The sequence below is a fragment of the Canis lupus genome, chromosome 1 (assembly GCF_011100685.1).
Source record: "Canis lupus familiaris isolate Mischka breed German Shepherd chromosome 1, alternate assembly UU_Cfam_GSD_1.0, whole genome shotgun sequence".
NCBI lineage: Eukaryota > Metazoa > Chordata > Mammalia > Carnivora > Canidae > Canis > Canis lupus.
The window spans coordinates 52,310,337-52,334,592 of record NC_049222.1 but is presented as its reverse complement, the minus strand read 5'-3'; the positions used below and the strand labels follow the sequence as shown (position 1 = coordinate 52,334,592).

Here is a 24,256-nt window from a genome sequence, read left to right as displayed (position 1 = left end):
AAACCATTCAGTCTTCCTAAACTATGTGAATGGAATTTGTTTGCATAAATCTAATTCCACCAAAGGCTTCTAAACTGTGAACTAATTACATGATCTAATTTTGGAGCTTTTCCAAAGTTAATCTCTAAATTAGTTATCTTTTGCTTTTCTTTTATGTGTCATCTTGCTTTTTCACATTTCATTAGGTATCAAAACCAAGAGAGACAAAGTACAAGCTATTTATATTTTATCAAGTCTCAAGATAATGGAAAATATTTTATCCCAGTTAGATCTACAGAAGAGAGCAGTGGTGGATCCTAAACCAATGTTTTGGCACAAAATAAAAGTGCAAATAATTATGGGCAGCGATATCTTCTTTGTAAAGAAGCACTTTTTACAAATAATTCTAAGAAGGACAGTTATTTCACCATATTTGATTTTCATCTTTCATTGAAATGGACCTTTCCATTCAGGCACGTCTATGTGTGTTGTATGTATGTTCGGACGTATGGTGAGGTGTGGTTAGAAGGAGCGTTCGGTGTTATTTAAGAAGACATGGGTTCAAGCCCCCCGTCCCATCACTCCCTGATTGTTTGAGAGCAGGGACGTCACCTACCATCTCATCAACAGTTGGGGTTCACAGTGCCTTCCCAATCTGTTTCAAGGGCTTGTCATAGAAATCAAAGTAGATAGTATATGTGAAACTTTATTGATTACATGTGTAGGGGCCTAATGACACTACCGGTGAATGACATAGTTGTAACAATAACTCAACATAGGATCTGGGGCAACTTACTTAACTTCATTGAGCCTTATTTCTTCTTATACAAGAGTAGATTATAAAAGGGTTGTGGGGCATAGAAGTGACACGGATCACAGTAGAACCAGAAATTTGGACGCTCAGAAGACTTTCTCTTTTCTCACTGTATACTGTTCTCTCTCTCTTTTTTTTTTTTAATATGTTATTTATATATTCATGAGAAATGCAGAGAGAGAAGCAGAGACACAGGCGGAGGTAGAAGCAGGCTCCATGCAGGGAGCCCGATGTGGGATTTGATCCTGGGACTTGGATCACACCCTGAGCCAAAGGTAAACGCTCAACCACTGAGCCACCCAGGCATCCCTCACTGCATACTGTTCTTAATTTTTTCTTTCTTTTTTTAAAGATTTTATTTATTTATTTGACAGAGAGAGCACAAACAGTGGGAGCAGGAGGCAGAAGGAGAGGGAGGCAGAGGGAGAGGGAGAAGCAGTCTCCCTGCTAAGCAGGGAGCCCGATATGGGGTCTTGATCCCAGGACCCTGGGACCATGACCTGAGCCGAAGGCAGATGCCCAACCAACTAAGCCACCCAGGTGTCCCTGTTCTTAATTTTCTTAAACTTCCTACACGTGGCTGGGACACAGAGCCACCAGCATCTCCTGCCCCCTACCGCACTCCACACATCTCACACTTTTGCCACAAGAAGAAAAATTAAAACTAAATTGCCCACCTCTTCATCCCAAGCCTGATCACAGTCGAAAAGTCCCTGAAAAAGACTCTGAGGGTCACCTCAATTCAGGTCAGGTGCCCTGGCTGGGAGCGTGTCACCAGGAGCCTGTGGTTGGAGTGAGAAAGAAGCAACTTTCCCTAAGAAAGGAGGTGATCCTCCCAGAAAGGAGGAAGGGTCCCAAGCAGTCAAAGTGGTAGGTGCTCCCAAAGCACAGAAGGTTGGCAGAGCGATGACCTTTCTGCCATTCTCTGGTGAAGGTGACCTTGGGCTCATGGGTGAAGCTGTCAGGTGACAAACAAAACCGTCTCCAGTCTTCTGTAGCTGGCGTGAGGAGCAAATTACAGAATTAATTTAAAGATGCCTTCAGGGGCACCTAGGTAGCTCAGTGGTTGAGCATCTGCCTTCGGCTCAAGTTGTGATCCAGGGGTCCTGGGATCGAGTCCTGCATCGGGCTCCCTTCAGGGAACCTGCTTCTCCCTCTGCTGTGTCTTTGCCTCTCTACCTGTGTCTCTCATGAATAAATAAATAAAATCTTTAAAGAAAAAAAAGAAGTTTAAAGTGCTAAAACACTAAGAGGTAGACTAACTGATTCTAGTTCTCTCGCTACATTTTGTCTGGAAACTAAACAGACTATCTAAACTATCGATTATCTCCATTGATAATCTCATAAAAGTACAGAGCCAAGGATTAGAACCATTCTCTGATGCTATTTTGCTAGGAAACAGCACCACTTCGGAGTTTTTTCCTAGTTAAAATTGTATTCATCTCCTGTTAAATCATGCATGCGATTTACTTGGGGCTATTCCTGAAATTTTTTCAATTAGAAAAATGTAAATTACGAAATCCATTATTCATGGTGTACAGAGTTGACTGTGTTTTAGAGTATCACCTGAATAAACAACAGTAGAGCAACAACACAAATACAAACTCTGGTCCTACAGGAGTTTCAATGTCCTCCTTTTTCCTTCTAGGTCAATTTGGAGAGCTTCTCCATTCCTGAACAATTCCCCTCTGGTGATTCTTGTCAGCTGTCGGACCTGTTGTGTTGTGCAATGGCTGTGCCCATCCTATGTAGTTATCTGTAGCCCTGCGGTGGGGACTTACACCCCGTTCTTCTGTTACTTCAGTGCGTCAGCTAGATCCAGCTTCTCTGTGTGGCTCACGTAGGCCCTGTCTACTTGGAATATATGCCACTAATTTTTGACTGCCCATCCGTGGGATATGTCTGTCATATGCTTCAGGACCAAGCTGAATGTAATGCTCTGGGAGAGATCTTATTCTGTTGTCCCTCCGTCTTTTGGAGTGCTTCTTCATATGGGTGGGTATGTGATCCGAGCATATCCGTTGGCACTTCTCGGTGAGGTAGCATCCTGCGTCTTCTCAAGGTGCTAGGTGTGCATGTTTTGTCTCCCCAAATGTAAAACCTTAGTGAATGCCAAGTTTCTTTGCAGGATGAGTGTGGAGACCTCCAGTACTGCCAGAAGAAAGGTATTGGTACGTAATTGTAAAAGTAGGACACACGGCAGGGAAGGTGGCCCCCTCCATCACTCTGCCCCACTCCCATGTGGACCTCGTACCTGATTGGGAGCTGGGGGTGGAAACTGCAGTAGGTTTGCCCTGGCCCTTGCCCTCCTGCGCCTGACCGTGGGGCCGTGAGAGGATAGAGCGTCTCCTGCCCGTGGTTGCAATGAGAGAGCTAGAGGATAAATGCTGAAAATAATATTCTGGGCTGAGGGCCAAGGTCATGGCCAACGAGTGTGTCCAAACCCTGTCATAAATTAAAGTAACTATCAGAAAACTGAGCGCTGAGTTCTGGAGCCAAAATGAGCGGTGCTGAGCCACAGAACAAGCCAAGAACGGAGAGAGGAAAGACGTGCAGCAGATCACACTGTCAAAGGTCAATGAAGCGCTCCTGCTCGCAGGCTGGCCAGGTCCGGGAGGGTGCCAGGCCCCTGCACATGCAGTAGGCGGATGTGTGCACGCTCATCTACAGGATCATTCCACCTGCCCCCAGGGATCCTCCAAGCAAACTCTGACTTAAAGTTCTTCACCCATAGGCAAGAAATTCTATTCTTTTGTTATTTTAATCCCCAAACGAGCCATGATACACACAGAGGCAATTTCAGGTTTAGTCATGTTACCTTTACCCAAACTGAAATCAGTCCCCATTTTTGCATAGCCCTATAGAACATCCAGGGTTCCCAGCCTGTCTAGAGAAATGCCCTAGCCGCAAAAGGTGCGAAGGCAGCGAGGCAATCAACACCATACGTACAAACGAGTTTGTGATTGCTCACTTGCTCCATGGGTGTGGAGGGGATAGGACTGCACGCTATTTTGTGACAGTTTCCATACTTATCTAAGTATCCATACACTTCCTGCTCTTCCCTCCTCTTCCTGTTGGGACATTTTTGTACATGCCCAGTGCCGTAAGATTCCAAAGGAAATAGGAGCGCTTTATGATGATCTAAATCAGCATCAAATTGCAAGGCCGGGCTTTCTGTCACATAGTCAGTCAATTATATCATAAAGACTAACCATACTCCTCAAAAAAGAAAAGAAAACTTTTCAAAACCCAAGTGCAATCTGATCCCTTCTACAACGCCATTCATCTGTAACTGTACACTTGTCTTATACAATGGCAAAACCATATTGGTGCCTATTACTCAGCCACAATACTTTTTAATTCTTTAAAAAACATTTCTAACAGAAAAATCAAATATATGGCTATTAAACATTAATTCTATCAAAATGTGAATGTGTCACTTAAGATGGGTGGAAGCCCAAGATTCTTTTTCATGCAGGGACCCGACCAAAGGATTAACTCTAGCACCTCTCTTTGTAGGTCATCCCTAGCACTCAATACCTAAACATCAAGGAAGAGAGGGTGCTTCCCCTCCCACCTCCCAAGCTTGACATTTTGGAGAGAGACTCCTTAGGTGATGGGGAAATAACAAAATGCACAAAGCAGGGCCTAAAAACGAGGGAAGGGAAATTCTCCCTCAGCCCCCAGCACTGGGGCTGCTCCGGGGTCGAGGCGACTGTTACCAAATGCTGTGTTAGTTTGAGTGAACACCCACTTCGCTGTCCCAAGAGGAGGAGACTTATTCTGAGGGATGGGCAGCTGTTGACAGTAACTTTCTTTGGGGAGATGGAGCAGCTGCCAGAGCGGCAGATCAAAGGCCATTTGCTAAAATGCTAAGCACATTGTATTTGATGACTGGAGACCCACCTTCTAGTCTGTTTGCCTCTGCAGAGCTGGGACCTTGGGCACATCACTTCCCCGCCATGCACTTTCCTTACCTTTATGGCTCACGAATGCAATTATGTTTTCTCTAACCTCTTCAAGGTTACATTCTGTAATTACAGCAACCAAGACCAACAAGAATGCTGTTAAGATTATTATGTGACCAATTGATTGTCAAATGTGAATTGAAGAATGGATTCCAATGGCATCTGAAGCATTATTTTGGTAGGTAGCCTGTAGGACCACCCTGAACTAGATCCTTAACAATAAACCGATAAACCCCATACAGCAGAGGGAGTACCCTATTATATGAATAAACTAGTACAACAAACCAGACCAGATTGTTTTATCTTATCAAGGAAAGCAGTAATTTCTTGAGCACCTACTGTGCTAGACATTGTGTTAAACCTTCTACATCCATCCCTTTATTTAATCTTTAGAACAAGCCTGTGAAATTATTACCATACCCATTTTAGAGATGAGGAAAGTCAGCTTCAGGGAGACTGAGTAAATTTACTCATATCACTCTGCTCAGACTCAAAGTCATGCGCTCTGACTCCTTCCTAATATTTTTCAACACTACCCTCCTGCCCACTCACCAGGAGATCATAAAAACCGGCAGTAACAAGGATAGTAATCATCGCCTCCTCAAGTGTAGGAACTTTGGTTTGATTACAGATCTTGACTTGTGCTGAGACTGAAGCCTGCACAAAGCGGTCATCACTACAAATCTGTTAAATGAAAAGTAACCACCCTTCACTGGCAAGGTTCCTGCCTTCTTGGCATTAGTGTCTCTAGAGCAGCACTGTCCAGTAGAATTTTCTGCGGTGATAGAGATGTTCCTCATCTATATTGTCTGACTGGTAACCACATGCAGGTATTGAGTACTTGAAATGTGGCTGGTGGGTGAAGACAAAACACTAAATTTTATTTCATTTTAATAAATTTCATTTGAAATTGCCACATGTGACTAGTGGCCTCCATGGTGGACAGTATGAGTGTCAGGTAAAATATGGGTAAAATGCTCACCATACAGTCAGAATGTAGGCTTAGCAGTGAGAAAACAGGGATACTTTGAGATTGATAATCTCGTCCAACGACTCGTTGACCTGGAAGGGGTAAAATCCATGATTCAAACCTGAGTTTTTCTGATATAACCCAAACCCAGACCTTGTCTACCAGCTTCTTGTACAATATTACAGAAAGAAAAGAAAGAAAGAAAGAAAGGAAAGAAAGAAAGAAAAGAAAGAAAGAAAGAAAGAAAGAAAGAAAGAAAGAAAGAAAGAAAGAAAGAAAGAAAGAAAGAAAGATTCAGGAATCTTGGGCTAAAGCCCCCAAAGTGTGAAATGACCATCCCTCAATTTGGAATGTCTTCACATGGAGAACTTGAATGTCCTTTGGAAATGGAATCCATTGTTTGTTGATGGAAATTCATCAGATAAGGAACTGGGACAGCCGAAAGGCATTCGCCATCCAGCACTGGCGCTTGGGCCCTACCATTACGGGGAGTCCACAGTGCTCGTTCACGTCCAGTTTACCTGTAAAAATAAAACTGCAGTAGCAACAGGAAGGCCGACAGTGATTCTAACATTGTACAGAAGGACAAGTGAGCAATTGGCAGGGAGCATTTCTGCTATCGCTATGAAACAGTATTTCTGAACCTTCTTCACTGACGTCTCCCTAAGATGCCTCTTCAGACATTTCTTCCTAAGTTTTAGTATCACAGAAACGCTGTTTATCAATTAACTCACTATATGTTTATCTGTGCTTTAAACATAAAAATAATGTGATTTTTGCTCTGCGAGAATCAATTCTCCTCCCCTTGTAGGGGGTAGGGATGATAGCACCTTGGCCAAGAAAGTTCTAGAATGAATGAACTCTTCTTGACTCTGAAAAGAAACCCAATGGAAAAAGCCTGAGCTCCAGTCAGGCAAGCCTTAGTTTTTAGTCCTGCCTCCACCTCTTAGGCAAATTAATTCATCTTCTTAAGCTTCTGTTTTGCTCATCTGTAAAATGGGGATAAAGATATTCTCTCCATCCTTGAGCTGTTGTGAGCCTTAAGTGAAGTATTGAGCATTCATTAAGAATTTGTGGCATTCAAGAGCTTCTCTCTAGATGTTAGCCAGTTTCACTACTTTTATTAACACAGAAACATTCTGGCAGTGCGGCCAATGTTCAGATCTCTTGTTTTCTAGAGGTTACCATGTTGGATTCTTTAACTTTGAGAAGGGTCTTTCTAATGTCTAGGAGCAGCCACTTCTTTCAAGGTGAATTTCATAGGAAATCTTACAGGATGTCTTCCTTATCCCGCTCAAGACATATCTTCCAAACACTCATGAAGGCCCTTCAGAGCTGATGAGGCTGAGATCACAGACAGCATTTGCCTGATATAAAATATGCACAGTAACACGGTCTTAATTAGATGTACATGTCTCTGAAGATATAAATAAATGCTTCCTTTTTGATATGTCTGACTTAATAGCCTAATAACAGGGGAATGTTGCTGAAATATAATTCAGGGGGTGAGGGAGAAATTAATAAACTCAAATATTTAAAGCTCAACAGCAATTAACAACCCATTTAAAACAAATTTCCGAATTTTAATTTTATTTATCCTTATCCAACCAGGACTGAGCCTAGGGTTCATCATTATTCATTTTCAGACCTAACAGGGTGCTCTGCCCTTTGCTTGGGAGGCACTTTCAAATTCCATTATGTGGGGGCAGCAGACCATGAAGCAGGCGATGGCAGAGGGTGGAAACTCAGAAATCCCACCTGGGCTGCCGGGGGCACAGCATTTCCCATTTCCCCGTTTACTGTTTTTCCTTCTCTCACCTCTTCGGAAATTGGATATTAATCTTTGTGCTGCCAGTTTAGCTACACACATACACCCACACACAAAAACAGAACACTTTTTTCTGCAGGGTCCTTATCAGAGAATGTCCACGTTGGTGACCTCTGGTCAGCTAAGGCATCGCCTGAGTTCTCACCTCCTTCATGTGCACATGGAAGGGGTGTGAAGGTGAGTCTCCAGCATGGGTAGTCAGTAATCATCCTGAGGTGAAATCCCCACCTCCGGGGTGACGAAGGGTACAGTGGGCTTGGGGATTTGGTGTCCTTCCCATCAGTACCTCTCTACATCAGCTGGGACAAAGACAGAGGATGGGAGATGGAGTAGGCAAGGGACATGTTAGCCAACGTGCAGTGGAGGCTCTTCCTAAAAGAGGATCAGCCTAGTGTGGGGGTGTTGGGAGCACACAGGGCTGGCATTCTCAACAAGTATATGTTATGTATGGGCCCCTTGAAAGAAGGTGGGCAAGGGCCACCCTGAGAGAGAGAGCAAATGAAGAGCACATGCACACGCTCAGCCTTCCATGTGTGTGGAGGTTGAAGATGAAGAGACCCTTGCAAGGGCGGCACCTCTGGCCAGAGACCTGGCCCTCAGCACTCCGTTACTTTGGACAAACCAGGGACCCTTCTCTGTGAACCCCACCACACTGCACCAGTGGGCCACCTTTGCCACTTCGCTTGGACTACCTGAATCTGCCCATTCGGCCTTAGCTGGGGGTCTCTTCCAATTAGCTTTCTCTCTCCCAAGAATTGGGAACTGGAATGAGAGGTGCCCACTCCCCACAGCTCTGCTGACTGAGGTGAGGCCAATCGGGAAGCTAGAATTGATGTTAGGCAGGGTGGCCTTCGTGAGCTGTCCCACAGAGACAAGGAAAGCTGGTATAGAGAGAAATGAAAAGAACAGAAAAAAACCTTTGATGAGCTATCAAGTGATCGCCTGCATTCTGAACGCTTATCAGTATCTGCTCTCGGTTCTTCATAGGACCTGACTGCGCTTCTGGCCCTTGGGGTCCATTCATCTCAGAATAAATTCCTCTTGCTTTTTGCTGGAACCCACGTGGGTCATGATCTGTGTACCAGTGAAACACTGAAATAGTCCTAGTGACCAAGGAGACCTGTGGACACCATTGGCTACTCCAGAACCTGGGCAAAGGCAGGGGACCTGGACACAGTTGATCCACAGCACACAGGAGGCTTCCCCAGTCACAAGCTGTAAGAAGGGTAGGGAATGGGCCCTGGTCATTGGATGAGATAGCAGAACAGCCACCCTTTCAGAAGGGCAGCCAGCAAGAAGCAGTCTCGAGATCATGGGCTTTCCATCTAGGGTGGTGGACTCCTGGGGCTGCCACAACAAAGGACCACAACTTAGTGGTTTAACACAACAGAAATCTGATGTCTCACGGTTCTGGAGGGCAGAAGTCCAAAGTCATGGTGTCAGCAGGACTGTGCCCCTTCAGGGGCTCTAACCCAGCTTCCTTTCTCTGCATCTTCCAGCTCTGGGGGCTGCAGGTGCTCCTTGGCTTATGGCTGCACCACTCCAACCTCTGTCCCTGTCCTCATGTGACCTTCCCCTCTTCTTCCTGTCCCTCCTTTGAGTGTCTCTTGTAAGGAGACCTGTCACTTGATTTAGGGCCCACCCTGGTAAGCCAGGATGATCTCATCTCAAGATCCTTAATTTAATTAGATCTGCAAAGACCCTTTACCCAAATAAGGTCACATTCACAGCTTCCTGGGATTGGGAGGTGGGTCTATCTTTTGGGGGGCAGACATATGTTTGGGGCGGGCTGCTGATCAACACACTGCCGATGATAAATGGGAGAGGGAATGTTCATTGTTCAACATGAACCATGTTACCTTTCCTGTTACCTCATGGGGAATATTTGTTGTTTTTCTTTTAATTAAATTTTCTCATGCTACATAATGGCCAGTTTATTACCAGAGGGTTTTGTGCCAATCTGGCTGCTCTGGGAGAGAGGCACCTAGTTTCTCTCTGGGGGTCTGTGCCCAAACAATAAGATACTCCAAAAAGTGCCTGGACCAATCCAACTACAGGTTTCATTTGTCTCATCTTAGCACCAAAGCTTGAGGCACGAAGTCTCCCTTGAGGAGCTATGGGACAGGCATAGAGACAAGGAGACGAAGCCATCCAGCCAAAGCTGGGCAGACCCAGAATGGTGCTGACACTGGCCAGGGAGTGACCCACAGGGAGCAAGACCAAGGCTGCTTCGGACAGGAGATGAGCAATTTGCCAGATGACAGGGCCCAAAGGTAAATTAGTAGATCAAAATAAGCAGATGGAGTGGGGAATCTAGGAGAGGTATATTAAATTTTTCCTGTTAGTTCAGCTTCTGTTTATTCAAACAACTTTAAGTGATAAAAAGATATTTGACAGTTCCTGGGGTGGCTCAGAGAATTAACACAAGAACCAATGATCCACGTCTGGAACCAACACAGAACCCAGAGCAGATGCCGTCATTGACTGCTGCCATTTTGCAGAACTCCATCATGGACGTGTGCTGCTCTGATAATGCCCAGGCTCTCTCCCCTTTCAGGTTGCAGATACTGAAAGGTATCTGTCTCCAATCAAGTGTGAGAATGATCAGCCATGGTACAGGCATGGCGGCTGTGAATTGGAGAAGTCACCTCAGATGGGTCCGTGACAGGTGAGTGGGGGTGGCCTGGACACTGGACAGGGGTAGGTAGGGTGGAACCAGAGAACAGGAGCAAAGAAGCCAACCAGGGGTGCCTGGTCCAGAGCAGCACTTCTAAAACCATTTTGTTTAAGGACCTCTTCACACTCAAAAATTATAGAGAAATCCAAAGACACATAAAGATAAGAGACAAAGAGATAAACCAAAACATTGTAAGACATGAGAACACAAGCAGGCATGCCATTAGTTATTGGGGCCATGATGCCACCACACCTGGAGCAGCCACTGGAAGACCCCACTGCATTCTTCTCAGAGAAAGAGGGATGAAGGTCAGTGGCATCTTAGCGTTGTTACAAAGTTAATTCTGACCTTGTAGATCCTCTGAAAGGGCCCTGGAGTCCCCTCAGTGCCAGACCACATGGGAAACGGCAGGCGCAATGGTCAGGATGTGAACTCCAGGGCATGGAGGAAGGAAGAAGGGGCCAGGGGGCTGGGGTGCTGCCAGAGGATCTGGTCCATATTCAAACTCCACAAAAGCTGCATACTCTGGTCACTCAAAACACTTTGAAAACCACCCCATGATAGGACGATGTCACTGAGTTACTTGAATAACTCTGGTATAATGAGGATGAAATGGAAAGAATGTATTTTACAAGTTCCTGTGAGTCAAAAGGGTATTCCCCAGATTTTAAGTCTGTCTTCCTCAAACCACACCGGGATGTGTTACCTGAGGTCCAAGAAACATCTGCAGGGCTCACCTTCCCCTGCTTGGCCCTCTCCTCCTCTTCCTCCTGGGACCCCGCCCCCTGCTCCCACCTGTGGCTCTCTGGTTTCTTCCCTTCAAAGGGGGCAACTTTCAGTCTGGAGCCATTCTTTTTCCTTATCAATGAGTTACTGAGCGTAGCCATGCTGCCGATCCAGAGAGGTCCACGGAGCAGCCCTTAGGTTCCCGTCACCTGCCTCCCTGGATGTTCACTTGCTAACCAGAGTTACCTCTCATAATCCTACAAGTTTAGAGCCGAAGGGGTTGCAGAGCCATCTGCTTCAACGTCTTAGTCTACAGACAAGGACACAGATGGGAGGGGTCAAGGACTTACTCAGGTCCATGGCTGGATGTCCAGTAAGATGTGTCAGAGTTCTGTAGCCACCAAGCACAAAGGTATGCAGTCCCATCCCCCCCTCTCACTTCTGTTCATCAATAGCCCTCTGGGCAGATAGAAACCATCCACTTCTAGGTTTGTAAAATGCTTTGTGACCCAGAGAGAAAGAGCTTTACCTAAATAAACAGGTGAGTGACTATGTCTGAGAAAACGTTAGCAATATTTATGCTCTTCTAACGCACGTGGGCCTCTTGCTCCTTCTCCCAAGTTCATTCTTGTTAACCGTGTGGAAGGGTCCTCCAATGCCTAACAGGTCAGCTGATAGGGAATCGAGAGATTTGTATAATAAGGCACTCTTGGAGGCCAAAGAATTCTCCAGACTCGCAGGAATGAAGTTATTAAAGTGGAAAACTAAACTTACTGCTGCTAAGTTTCCACTGAGCCTCCCCCAAACCCAAAACCATGCTGTGTTGGGGTGCAGGGACCAGCCAGACCTACACAGCTGACTTCCCAGAACACACTGTGTGAGGACTTCGCAGAAAAGCTTCCCCTGGTCCGCGCGGTGCGGAGTGGCAGGCTCTTCTGGACCAGCTAACTCTTGTCACCTGAGACCAGAGAGGGAAAGTGATGTTCTTCAGGTCACACAGCTAATGAGTGGCCAGGCCAGAGCCTTTAGAAGCCCCTGGTCTGGGATCCCTGGGTGGCGCAGCGGTTTAGCGCCTGCCTTTGGCCCAGGGCGCGATCCTGGAGACCCGGGATCGAATCCCACGTCGGGCTTCTGGTGCATGGAGCCTGCTTCTCCCTCTGCCTGTGTCTCTGCCTCTCTCTCTCTCTCTGTGTGACTATCATAAATAAATAAAAATTAAAAAAAAAAAAAAAGAAGTCCCTGGTCTTCCTTCTACTACTGGAGCCTGCTCCTCTGATCCCACTGCTGCTGGCAGACAGTTCAAAATTAGATGTGACCTTGGATCTCAATGGCACCAGATTAGGAACCTCTGGGGAGGTGGGTTTTGCCAGCACGGCTCTTACACAGCCCCCTCTTACACAGCCCTGTGTGACAGACAACTCAAACCCACACATCAGCTCCCATCATCCCCTTGTTGGAAATTCTTCAGTGCCCTGTTCATTCAAGCATCTTATCCTGGCTTACACATACATGCCAGTAAGAGAAAAACACCTTATTGTTTTTTTTTTTAATTTTAATTATGAAGAGAAGCAACATTTAAAATAATATAGGAACTTGGGCTCTTTCAGGCTACTGCTTTCTGAGGTGGTGAATGGGGTTAGTTTTCCTCTAACATAAGGGCTACTTAGGGGAAGTGGAGCTCATGATGGCCAACAAGGCTCTCCATGGTTTGATGTCCTCCAGATTCCTTGCCCTCTCCTGTGAGGGCACGAAGCCATCTCAAATCAGCTGGCATTTCCCAGATGTGACATGTTATTTCCTGCCCTCCTGGCGTCCTTAGCTCAGTGAGTCTCAGCCTGGGCACTATTGACATTGAGGCTGGGTGATTCTCTGTTGGGGGGACTCTCTTGTATACCATAGCAGCATCCCTGGCTGGCCTCTGCCTGCCAGAGGCCACTAACACCCCCCGAGTCATGACAATCAAAACTGTCTCAAGATCTTGCCAATGTCCCCTGGGGAGCAAAATCACACCCAGTCCATAACCACTGCTATAACAGGAATGGGCTTCTTGACACCTCACTGTCTAGCAAACCTACTTCTCTATTTTTTTTTAAAGATTTTATTTATTTATTAGAGACACACAGAGAGAGGCAGAGACACAGGCAGAGGGAGAAGCAGACTCCATGCAGGGAGCCCGATGGGGGACTCGATCCCATGTCCCCAGGCTTACGCCCTGGGCTGAAGGCAGTGCTACACCGCTGAGCCACCCAGACTGCCCTTACTTCTCTTTCATGCCTCAACCCAAACCTCAGGTCCACCACGAAGCCTCCTGGAACTGTCCTGCACAGTTCTCTCTCTCTCTCTCTCTCTCTCTCTCTCTCTGCTGATTACTGAACCTGATAAATTTGCACACACAACCCCTCTTGCTGCTCATTCCATGGCTATGCAATTGTCTGTCTCTCCCTACCCTTTGACCTCTTGGAGTTTTTCAACCTCTGGGAGATTATTAGACTATGAGTTCCTAGGGGTCAATGCTGATCCCTCCAAATCTATATCCTCAATCCTCAGCACTCTGAACAGTATCTCATCCACAGAAGGAGTTGAGGAAATGCTGAGTGAATGTACAGTCCATCATTCTATGCTGGTACTCTCTGGTGATGACTCCTCAAAGAAGCATCTCAATTACCTTCTCCTCTAAGATGACTACAAAGCTCAGCTATTGGCATAATCTCAGCATCGCTACAACACTTGATATCTGCTTGACAAATAACTTTGCCAAAGGAATAGCCCAGGTGTTAGTCATAGTCATAGTTATAGTAGTAGTAGGCCACCATATGAGGTCCTCTCCATGTTCTGGCCACCATATGAGGTCCTCTCCATGTTCTGGCAGGTGTTTTCACTCTGACCGCTGACCCTTATAACATTTCTGTGACCTATGTCTTATTAGCATCATTTTCCAGGTGGGAAGACTGAGGATCTGAGAGTATAATTCACAGATTCAGCATCCTGGTGACCCTGGGATTAGATCTATTAGATCCAAACCCCAGTAACTGCCCTGTCTTTGGTTTCCAAATTTTTATTTATTTCTAAGGGTGATTCTCAAAAAACAGTCATTTAAAATCTGAACGGCCTCAGTGTACCCAATGAGCAGGTTCCTGAAGCCCTGCTGCAATCTGTGTCACATCTTATCACTGCAACAACATCAAATTCTGTCAAAATATGGAAAAAAATCATTTTGATGCTGCATTTGCATATCCAAGGATTGGAGGATGGTTTGTATAATCAAATTATGTAGAGTTGTAAAAAGGGAGCATCATTTAAATAGCTTACAAAATTACTTTGAAGACGCACATTAAAATCTAAAGAACCCATCGCCTCCAAGATCTTTACAAAAAGTTAAATGCTAATTGATTATGACAGCTTTGTCTTTATCGCGGGCATCATTCCCATTCTACCTCGTCAGTACCGCAGCTCGACGATCACTCTATCCCCCATTCCTCTTCCAGCCACGTTCGTACTGTGCTATAATCACAGATGGAATTTATGCATGACTGGCTTTTCCCCCCTCTCCCCATAGTTGATCAAAAGGAGCAGCCTGAAAAAAAAAGAACCAGAATTTGCTGAAATTCTGATTTCTTTCAGCAGTTTTATAGATTGTATGACTTATCTTTTATTGACGATGCAAGATCTCTGGTCCCAGCATCTGTTCGTTGCATCTGTGGAGAAAGATAAATTCCCTTTTTCTTATGCCACTGAACCAAATTTAAGAGACAGACAACCACACAGGTCTTAAGAGAAAAGGACCGCAGCATACTCCTCTTCCTCATCCTGGCTACCTCTCTCCCGGTCCCTGGGAGGAGCAAGAGGTGGCTCGCCAGCCTGTGGGGTCAGCCAGCGTGAGGTCGGAGGCCCCGGAGATGGGCCGCTCAGGCTGGCCCTAGGTGCCTTCCCCAGATGGAGGGCCCAGGGGCTGTTGGTCACGAGCACAACCTTTTGGGAGGCTGCATTGTATACATTAAAAAAAAAAAAAGAATACCCTGCACTTCATTTACAATTTCTCAAACTTAAAGAATTGTGCCTGGTCACCCAGAGACATGATTATACATCACGGAACTTCATTATAATAATGGCTCGGGCACTCCAACCTCTTTCAAACCTCAGCTGTTCGATTCAGCCTCTTCAGCTCCATAACTGTTTATAAGATTAATAGACTCCGATGCATAATTGACTCTCCCACCTCGAGAAGAAAAGAGAGAGCAAGTAATCCCAGCCTTCACCAAAGTCCCAGCCCTACGGGGAGATGGCGAGTGTGTTCGTAGCTGGGTCCCGTTGGGGAACAGAGTAGGTTACCCGACAACAGGTGCTCTGGAAGGGTCCCCAGTCCTGTCCTTTCCTGGAGGCCTGAGTGGCTGCTGTGACACACAGATGTTGCTGCAGGGACCATGGGCCATCATTCAGCTCTGTGGCAGGCAGCAAAGCCTGGGTGGAAGCAACAAGAAGGGCAGGGAATCCCAAGGAGGAAGGAAGGGGAAGGAAAGGGAAGTGGGTTCATAGACTGGACAGTCTGTATTGGGGGAGCTCAGAGTAAGAGGGATGCCTGGGGCTGCTGGTTCCCTTTCTGGGGTCACACAATGTTGTACCAGGACTTGCAGAGGGACGCCCTTGGGCGGGATGTGGGATCCTCCTTTCAAAGCACGCAGAAGCTAGAGAGGATGGTAGGGCCCATCTTCCTAAGTGCCCACAGATTTGGAGCCTGGTTGCCACTGGTGTGGAACTCGGAGAGTCGGGAAATGCTTCCTGACAGAGCTGGAGGTTAAAGGGAACACAGGCCGTGGATGAGTGGATGGGGGGAAGCCCTGGTGACCTGGGCTGGAGCTGGGCTCAGAGGCAGGAGAGCAGACTTGCAGGGGCACCAAGAGGCACCTGGACCAAGGAGGCCTGGGCCGCACCAGGACCCAAACAGCTGGGCTCGGTCGCCATGGCAGGACGGGCACCCCCGCAGGGACCCAGGTCACCGTGGCAGGGCGGGCACCTGCAGAGCTGCGGGCAGAGCCAGTGTGGGGCAGGACTCAGCTGCTCAGTGATGGTGGGAAGAGGATTTCCATCACCCCAAGATGGAAATGGGAAGTTTCATTGCTAGCAGCTCTTACTACTGCTCTCCTCGTCTGACTTGTGCCTCTTCTCTTCTCTTGCCTTATTTTCACGTTCCAGAGAGATACCAGGTGGCTGGCAGTCTTACTGAAGAAGGAGGAAGGAAGGGGAGGAGAGGAGAGAAGAGGAGAGGACAGGAGAGGACAGGAGAGAAGGAAGGAAGGAAGAAGACAAAAAACCAAAACCACAACCACAACCACAACAGCCAGCGCAAACGAGGAGCCTGGAGTAGAGGGAGGGCCATCCTACCCCTGAATGCCAGGGAGCTGGCTCTGCTCTTCGAGAGGAGGCTGGACTGCTCTTTCCTCGCCGGCTGTGCTCCAGGTCTCTGCCTTAGATAAGGGCCCTGCAGCTGGACTCGGGGCCCCCCTCTCCCCCAGCCCCCGAAGGCCCACCGCGGATTGCCAAGATAAGTCTTATCTGGGACTCGGTTTCCTGACCACCAAGTGACCTCGGGGTGAAGAAGGCCCACCAGGCTCATGGTAACGTGGCCGTAACCCTCACATTTGCTTGGGGAAACTGGCGCAAAGGAATAAAAGCACAACACGGGCTCGTAAGCTTGGTTGTTGGGTAGACGTGGACTCGCTCTCCTGTTCGTCTCTGGGAGACCCAGCCTACTTTCTAAACTGCACTTTACCGCATCGATTTAAAGGTACCAATGGACGTGTACAGTCCGATCCTTAGCGTGAAGACCCCGCCCTGCCTTGGAAACTCCGCATTTAATCTCTCCTGTCACTTTCAGGGATAAAGAAGCAGGCCCGATGGAGAAGGACCAGCATCAGTTTATTGACTTCTGAGAACTATTCACCTTTTGCAGAGAAGGGAAAAACCCCTCCTCGTATCTAGGGCCTGCTGGGTGCTAATTTGACATGGCAATGAGATAAAAGTTGGGCTCGGGCTGCCGTCAACCTCACCGGATCGGAATGCCGTCTACTTAGCATAGGAGTCAAACAATTCCCTGGCAATAGATTGCTTTCCACTTGTAGGTCTACTAAATAAATAGAAAAGTAATTAACAGTGTGCTATGGCAGATGTATCGGGGGAATTTCATTAGAGCAGAAGAACGGAGGGAATCAAGGAGCCACTTTGTATCCCACCATCCGGGGAAGCTTTCCTGCCGTCTCTAGGATGGACGTGTGATTTCTGCTTCTCTGCAATAACAGACATTTCTGAATCTCCTATGATCTCTTCACACCGATCCATGGGAAAAGAAAGAAAAAGAAACCCGTTAAGTGCCTGAGATCAGTCCACAAATAAAGAATTCCTCGCATTTTTCCATTTAGTTGTTTTGTCCCTGAAACCCGTGGATGGTTCTCTCCCTTTTGTTGTATTTTTTTTCTTTCCTTTTCAGTTTGCTCAATTATTAAATATCTGAATTTTGAAATGCTCACTGAATGTCTCATTATTATTATTCCTCCTTCCCTTTGGAAAATAAGTGGCTTTCTGTCATTTATAACAGCAGGAAGAAATGAAATTTCATAAGAAGGAAATTTATGCTGTTGGAAGAAGAAAAGACGTCGAAGGCATTTATTTTTAACCGGCTTTTAAAAAATATATTTGAAAGTACTAAATTCAATTTCACATGTCCAGAATGGCATAACCTAATTTTAGCATATTAATTAACAATAAAAGTAGTGTTTTGCCTCATACAAAGAAATGAAATAATTAACTTACTGAGGAAATGGGGTCATATGATTTTACTTTGGGAGGGTAATGAATGACATTGAGTAACGGTAGCAGAAAGGTTTTGTGCAAAGTAACTCTGGCTGTGGAGCCTGTTTGGAATTCCTTGTGAAACACCCAACGGCCAACAGTTTCCTCTGTCTCCAAAGGTTACCTGTCTGGACCCGGGCTAGGCCTCATGCACTTCAGTGAGGCGGGCTGGGGTTCCTCAGAAGGAATGCGGGGGGCACGCAAGCATTTGGCGACTTTCAAGGAGGCCTCGAGTGTCCCAGAGCTCCCTGAGTCAGTAAACACTAAGGTGCTTTGTGCTTGCAGAAGAAATTCCAGCGTTTTTGTATTTTACATATTTGGACCTTTGAACTTGGAATATTTTGTCACACTTCACATAGCTTCATTCCCTGGGGGGAGAAAAAACTAGTCTTTCAAGTGGTTATTATAAAGCTAAGTGCATAAATATGCATGAGAGGTCATTATTACCACAAGATGATACTTAAAAGGTTCAAGTGTCTCTTACTAAGATTTTTCAACTTTTCGGTGACAGTAAATCAAAGTCTCCAGTTTTTGGTTGCTGAACTTTGCCTTTGATTGTTCTTCCAAAGTTTTCCAGAAAATGGCTTCGGAGCCCTAACTGGCACTCATTTGTTCATTCATTCATTCATTTGACAGATATTTAATGAGATAGCTAATGACCTGTGTCCATATTTTATGCACAACCTTTAAAACAAGGTGGCCGGGTCTCTGAAGGTTGAGACATAGAATTTCTAGATTTTTGGAGCTGGAACTAAGGCTCCGAGAGGCCAAATGTCTTGTGCCATATCATGTTGCATCATACAGTCAAGACTGGAAATCAGATCTGACCCCCAGGCCAGGCCCCTGACTGATGAGTCAGTGCCTCTGGAAGGTTCAGGGGCCCCAAGTATTGAATCATCCTAGGGAACACGGTAATGAAGAATTGCATTTGGACATTCCTTACTTCTAGAACTTGATATTTCAATGGAGAAATATTATATAGTGGTATCATAGCATAAAAGCTCTGAAACACGACATTCCCATTCAAAATTAACTTCAGGTCAACCCTAGGCTTGCAGCAGATTCCCACTTGGGGAGGATAAAATTTTCATCTTTAGGCTTAATTATCCCTGCAGCTCCATTCTCTGTGGGGAAGTGTGAAAAGGCCAAGGACGCAAAATGGAGCCAGAGAGAAGACAGCGCTCCTACCAGCAGCCTTGTTTCTTCCTTCTCTGTGGGAGGGAGTATGGCTCAAGTAGTCCATTGGCAATGAGAATTTTTAATCCCAAATTAACAAAGAAAATGCAATTTACAAGCAGTTTACAGAAGCAGTGCTTTCTTACAGCTTCACTCCTGGGCTCTCCCCAGTGTCCGATTTACAGGCCAAATCTTTGGAAAGGGAAGCAGGTGGATGGAACCAGGGTGACAGAGGCATCCTCGCTTCCATGTAGAATCACGGCACGACGGAAGCACCTACATCAAGCCCCCTCGGCTTGCCCTGAATCCGGAGGTTGACCTTGTGTGGAGGTTGGAGGCAAGACCTTTCCAATGGGGGCCGAGCTGGCGATGAGTGCACACCTCAACCACGGAGCTCTGGGGGGACGCACTGTCTGTGCCACCAAACTGTGGGACGCTTTCCAGTGTCAGGTGCCCCACGCACTCACCTGTCGTTACCCAGTGCTGGCATGTGTCCATACCCATGTCCATCCTGCCTGTCACTGGTGAGGCACATCATCTTTGTGCAGAGCACAAAGGCTCAGCAACCTCAAGTCCACACCTGGCGGCGTCCTCCTCACCCTGGCTGCTGCGACCATCGAGGCTGGAGGAGATGCAGCAGTAGGTCTGTTGGCCTCTGGGAGGTGCCCAGCCAAGGCCTCCCCTCTAGGCTCAGCCTTCTAAAGACCCGAAGGGAAGATGCCTTCTGTGTGTTTGAATTTGGTCATCCTCCAAATACCCAAGAATAGTTTGTCTTGTTTGCAGAGCATTTCTGTACATCCCTTTACTGTTTTGTTGTTTTCTTTTCCTGGGTTGCTCTTCTGTTAAGATTTATTAAAGGTGGCAATTTGTATAATAAAATTTCTGTCTGTACTGTTTTCCTCCTCTTATGTTATGATTCGAGTTTCAGAAGGACATGCTTTTTCTTTTTCAACTCCCTTATCAATTCATTATTTTTTAAGGATTTATTTATTTATTTGAGAGAGAGAGAGAGAACAAGAGAGCACGGAGCACGAACTGGCAGTGGGCCAGAGGGAGAAGGAGCAGCAGGCTCCACACTCAGTGGACCGGGGGCTCCATCCCAGGACCCCGAGATCATGACCTGAGCCGAAGGCAGATGCTTCACATACTGAGCCACCGGCACCCCTCGATTCATTATTTTTATCCACCTTAGAAACCCAAAAAGTTTGCTAACAAACAATGATCAAAATGTCCCAAACCCAGCCTTTTTCTTTCCATTTATTTATTTATCTATTTATATTATAAATAAATAATTATTTTTTAAAAGATTTATTTATTTATTTATGATAGACATAGAGAGAGAGAGAGAGGCAGAGACACAGGAGGAGGGAGAAGCAGGCTCCATGCTGGGAGCCCCATGAGGAACTGGATCCTGGGACTCCAGAATCACACCCTGGGCCAAAGGCAGGCGCTAAACCACTGAGCCATCCAGGGATCCCCCTTTTTCTTTCCTTTTAAATTACTTCCACAGTCTGCCCTTCCAAAGCCCAGGACGGCAGGGGGTCCAGGTGAGACCTCACACCCTTCACAAAGGCCTTGCAAACCTGCAGGTAGGTGTAGGTCAGTGTCAGGCAGGGGACAGTAGATGTATTTATTCACCCCCGTTGCACACTGAGCGCGTCCCCCTCTGCCTGCCCCACAGTCTACCCAGGGGTTCAAGCTGTCCACCCAGCCGGCACTGGCTGAGCTCCCCGGCGGCGCCAGGCTCCCGGGCTAACCCGCTGGCCTCTGAGCTCCCTCCCTGCTTCTCAGCTTCCCGGCTTCCTTTCCATCCCTCGGGAGTCCTCCCCGCTCCTGCGCCCCGAGGTGCCCACACAGAACATAATACCCCATGACAGGATGTCTTTCCATGTGCAAACCAAAATAGCATGAGCCTCCGCGGGGCTGTCTCCCTTTCGAAACTTGCACAGACACAGCGTCTGGCCTCACCTCTCACACGTCGTGGTCGCCCCGTGGCACGCGTTGTGCAGTACGGTTATAGATGCGAGCTGTTTGGGCTCCTTTATTCGCGAGCTCTGAGGCCATTCAAATGTTTCCTCCTCACCACTATTGGAACTGCCTCCCCGGGGGGTGGGGGGGCGTCAGATGCTGATGTTTTGTGATCCACTTTCCTTCTGCCAACAAAGATATTGAAGAAACCGTACCCGGGCTTGGAAAGGGTGCTTCTTTGCATTGGAGAGAGGAAACGGTTCAGGTGGTCTCATTTTATTTATTTTTATTTATTTTTTTAAGATTTTATTTATTTATTCATGAGAGACACAGAGAGAGAGAGAGAGAGAGAGAGGCAGAGACACAGGCAGAGGGAGAAGCAGGCTTCACACAGGGAGCCTGATGTGGGACTCGATCCCGGGTCTCCAGGATCATTCCCCTGGGCTGAAGGCAGGCGCTAAACCACTGAGCCACCCAGGTGGTCTCATTTTAAATAACGGGATGTCCTCCTGAAATCACATAGAGCTGGATGAGGCCTGAGAGATCTCCTGGTCCACTCCCTTCCTTTTGTGAACTGAGAAATCGAGGTTCGGAGCAGCCAAGTGACTCTCCTGGTGCCTGAGTCAGAATTGGCATCCTGGCCTCTTGGCTCAATTTTAAGATTATCTTGTGTTAAGTAAAAATATATGTGTAATGAATGCACAAAAGCAACTGCTGATGCCACATCAAATCACATGCGTGTTGGTGCTCTGTGGCCTGCACCTGGGCTACTGCTTCAAGGGCTCATGCATCTCTGAGTAGCCCTATTTACTTCCTGGGGAGCCTCTGAACCCACCAGAACCCCAGGTCTCTCTTCCTAGTATTTGCCTGTCCCTATAATCACTGCATAGCAGTGTTACTTTGTCATCGGTGGCCACTCCGCTAACGTTGCATGCCCGCCTCTTTGAAATCCCCTCTTGATCAGGGATTATGTCTTATTTTTGGACAACTCCAATTATTTGAAAATCTTCCTTCTAGTCACACAGATGCTGCCTTCCTTTTGCTGTCCTCACCAGGCCTGTTTTGCCGCACGCCATTGGGAGGGAGATGGCTGCAAAGCCAGCAGTGCGCTGGGGCTGAAGCAAAGGTGGGAGCTGATCTTTGGGAGTCTCCCCAGCCCCATCCTCCTCCTGCTCCTCGATGGGGCCTCTCCCAGACCCCTGACTGCCCTCATTTCAGTTCCTCATCCTATTTGCACTTTTCACAGAAGCGTTGTCATGAACAACCCAGTGGGTCCGTCCTTTCAGCTTTTCCTTGGAGCCTTCTCTGGGGTGGGACCTCCAGCATCTCCCTCCAGTGTCCTGGATCTGGACCAGGCTCAGTTTGATGCTCCCCAAGTCAGGAGTGTTGGGGGCAATTCGTTTGCCCTGCACTTATACAGCCCCATCGTTTAAGGGATGATTCTCAGACTCTTAGCTCTTCTCTCTGGAGTGGCACACGGTACATCTAATCCCTGCTAGTATTTTAAGAGTGTGATGTTATCCTTCTTGCATGACCCTGCTCCCCCTCCCATGCCCTGTTTTAGGATGGATATAAATGCATCTGTAGAGACAGGTGTCTGACCTGTACATAGACTGGGGGGCATTTTCCTGCCTTGACTACAATATTCTATTTTCACCAGTGCAGACTCTCTACATGGTTTTTGTTTACCATCACGGCCACATCCCAAGCTTGTGGTCAACTAAATATGTCCACTCCTTTCCCCTCTCATGTGAATTGCTGGTGAGCCTGTTCTCTGTTAGTCTCTACTTATGTCATTTATTTATTTTCAAACTCTTGTGTATCATGGAAATTCATATTTTTACTTGGATTTTTACTTGGATTATTTTAGCTGATTGGTATTTTTATGAATCCTGATACTTTCACATGCCTTTACATTTTCCCCTGAGATTTTACTGTGAGTATTAATACATGAGCATTTTGTGCTTCAAAAGCATAGATAACCCTGAAGGGGGCACTTGATGGGATGAGCAGTGGGTGTTATACTATATGTTGGCAAATCGGACTCTAATAAAAAATATACAAAACAACCCCACAAAAGCATAGATAAGAATGTTCAGTAAGGATACAGGAGCACAATTCTGAAACAGCTTTACATGAGTGCTGGGGTCAAACAAATAAGTAAACAGATAGTGGATGGTGGGAAAAAGAGGGAAATTATGGATACACAAAGGGGGAAAGCCATCAGTTAGCTTAGGATACATACAGATAGATGTGGATAAAATAACTAGAGAGACACGTGTACATGAATTAGTGTGCAAACACAGATTTCTCAGCTCTGCTGAAAGGGCCCAGAAGTGGAGATGTTCCAGTAGCTTCAAATAGACCCAGGACCCAGATCTTGGTTTCTAAAGGCAATTCTCCAATAAAAGGAACCAAGGCTTCTTGGAGAAATCACTCATTCTGGGACTGGATCAGAGAAAAACACAAGACCAGCCTGGAGCATCTCGTAGTGGCAGAAAGTGAGGAAGAGCTCACATAACATAAGGATGGGCAATGTCAAAGGGACACAGGAGCCAACGTGAAGAAGCTCTCAGTGGCCAAAGCTGTAATGAATAGAGCAAAAAAGGTAATTAGTACTGTTATAGCTCAAAGTCTAAAATAAATCCATGTGAGTCCGTGTTGAAATAAAAAAATTCCCAAAGAAGTACCTAAATGGGAGCAAAAAGAAATAATCCTTATAGAAGAATTCCAAATAATTTACACAGATACTCCTCCACCTTAACCCTCTGCCCTTGAGTATGGCTGGACTTGGTGACCTGCTTCCAAACAGAATATGAATAGAGCATGGAAGGGGGGAAATGTCACAGTCTACTGGACAGATCTGTTAACCATGCCCTTGACCCGGTGACCACAGTTAATGATGTCACCCATGTCCTGTAGACAGTGTGCACCTGATGAGATACGATGAGATGACCCTGTATCTCTGTGGTTCCCTCCCCCTAGAACCCACCAACTGCTGTCTATTCATGAGAAGGACGCCAGAACCAAACACAATTGAGAGACATTCTACGACATAGCTGACCAGTAGTCCTCAAAACTCTCATGCCACCCGAAATAAGACTGTCCCAAAGCAGAAGAGACTAAGGAATCATGACAACCAAAGGTTCTATCTTTGCAGCTTTTCTGCATATCTAAAGTTGTTCCCCACCACCACCACCCCGAAATACCAAAACATAAAAGAAGGGAAAATACATAACTTTAGAAATAACGTTCAATTGACAAGAGCAAGAAATCTGTGATATTCTATAGTGACCCCTTGCCGGGT

At 46.5% G+C, this 24,256-nt stretch overlaps 1 long non-coding RNA gene across 3 annotated transcripts; it reads left to right on the top strand.

Moving 5' to 3' along the window:
* The first annotated feature begins 1,010 nt into the window (after positions 1-1,010).
* Positions 1,011-17,482, top strand: LOC102151615. 3 transcript variants are annotated; one of them, XR_005353781.1, is made up of 6 exons: positions 1,011-1,068; positions 2,442-4,939; positions 7,639-7,736; positions 8,547-8,785; positions 10,117-10,227; positions 16,153-17,482. It is a non-coding gene; the product is annotated as an uncharacterized LOC102151615 (long non-coding RNA). The 3 variants fall into 3 exon arrangements; XR_005353780.1 differs by lacking the exon at positions 8,547-8,785; XR_005353782.1 differs by lacking the exons at positions 7,639-7,736; positions 8,547-8,785.
* The last annotated feature ends 6,774 nt before the right edge of the window (positions 17,483-24,256 follow it).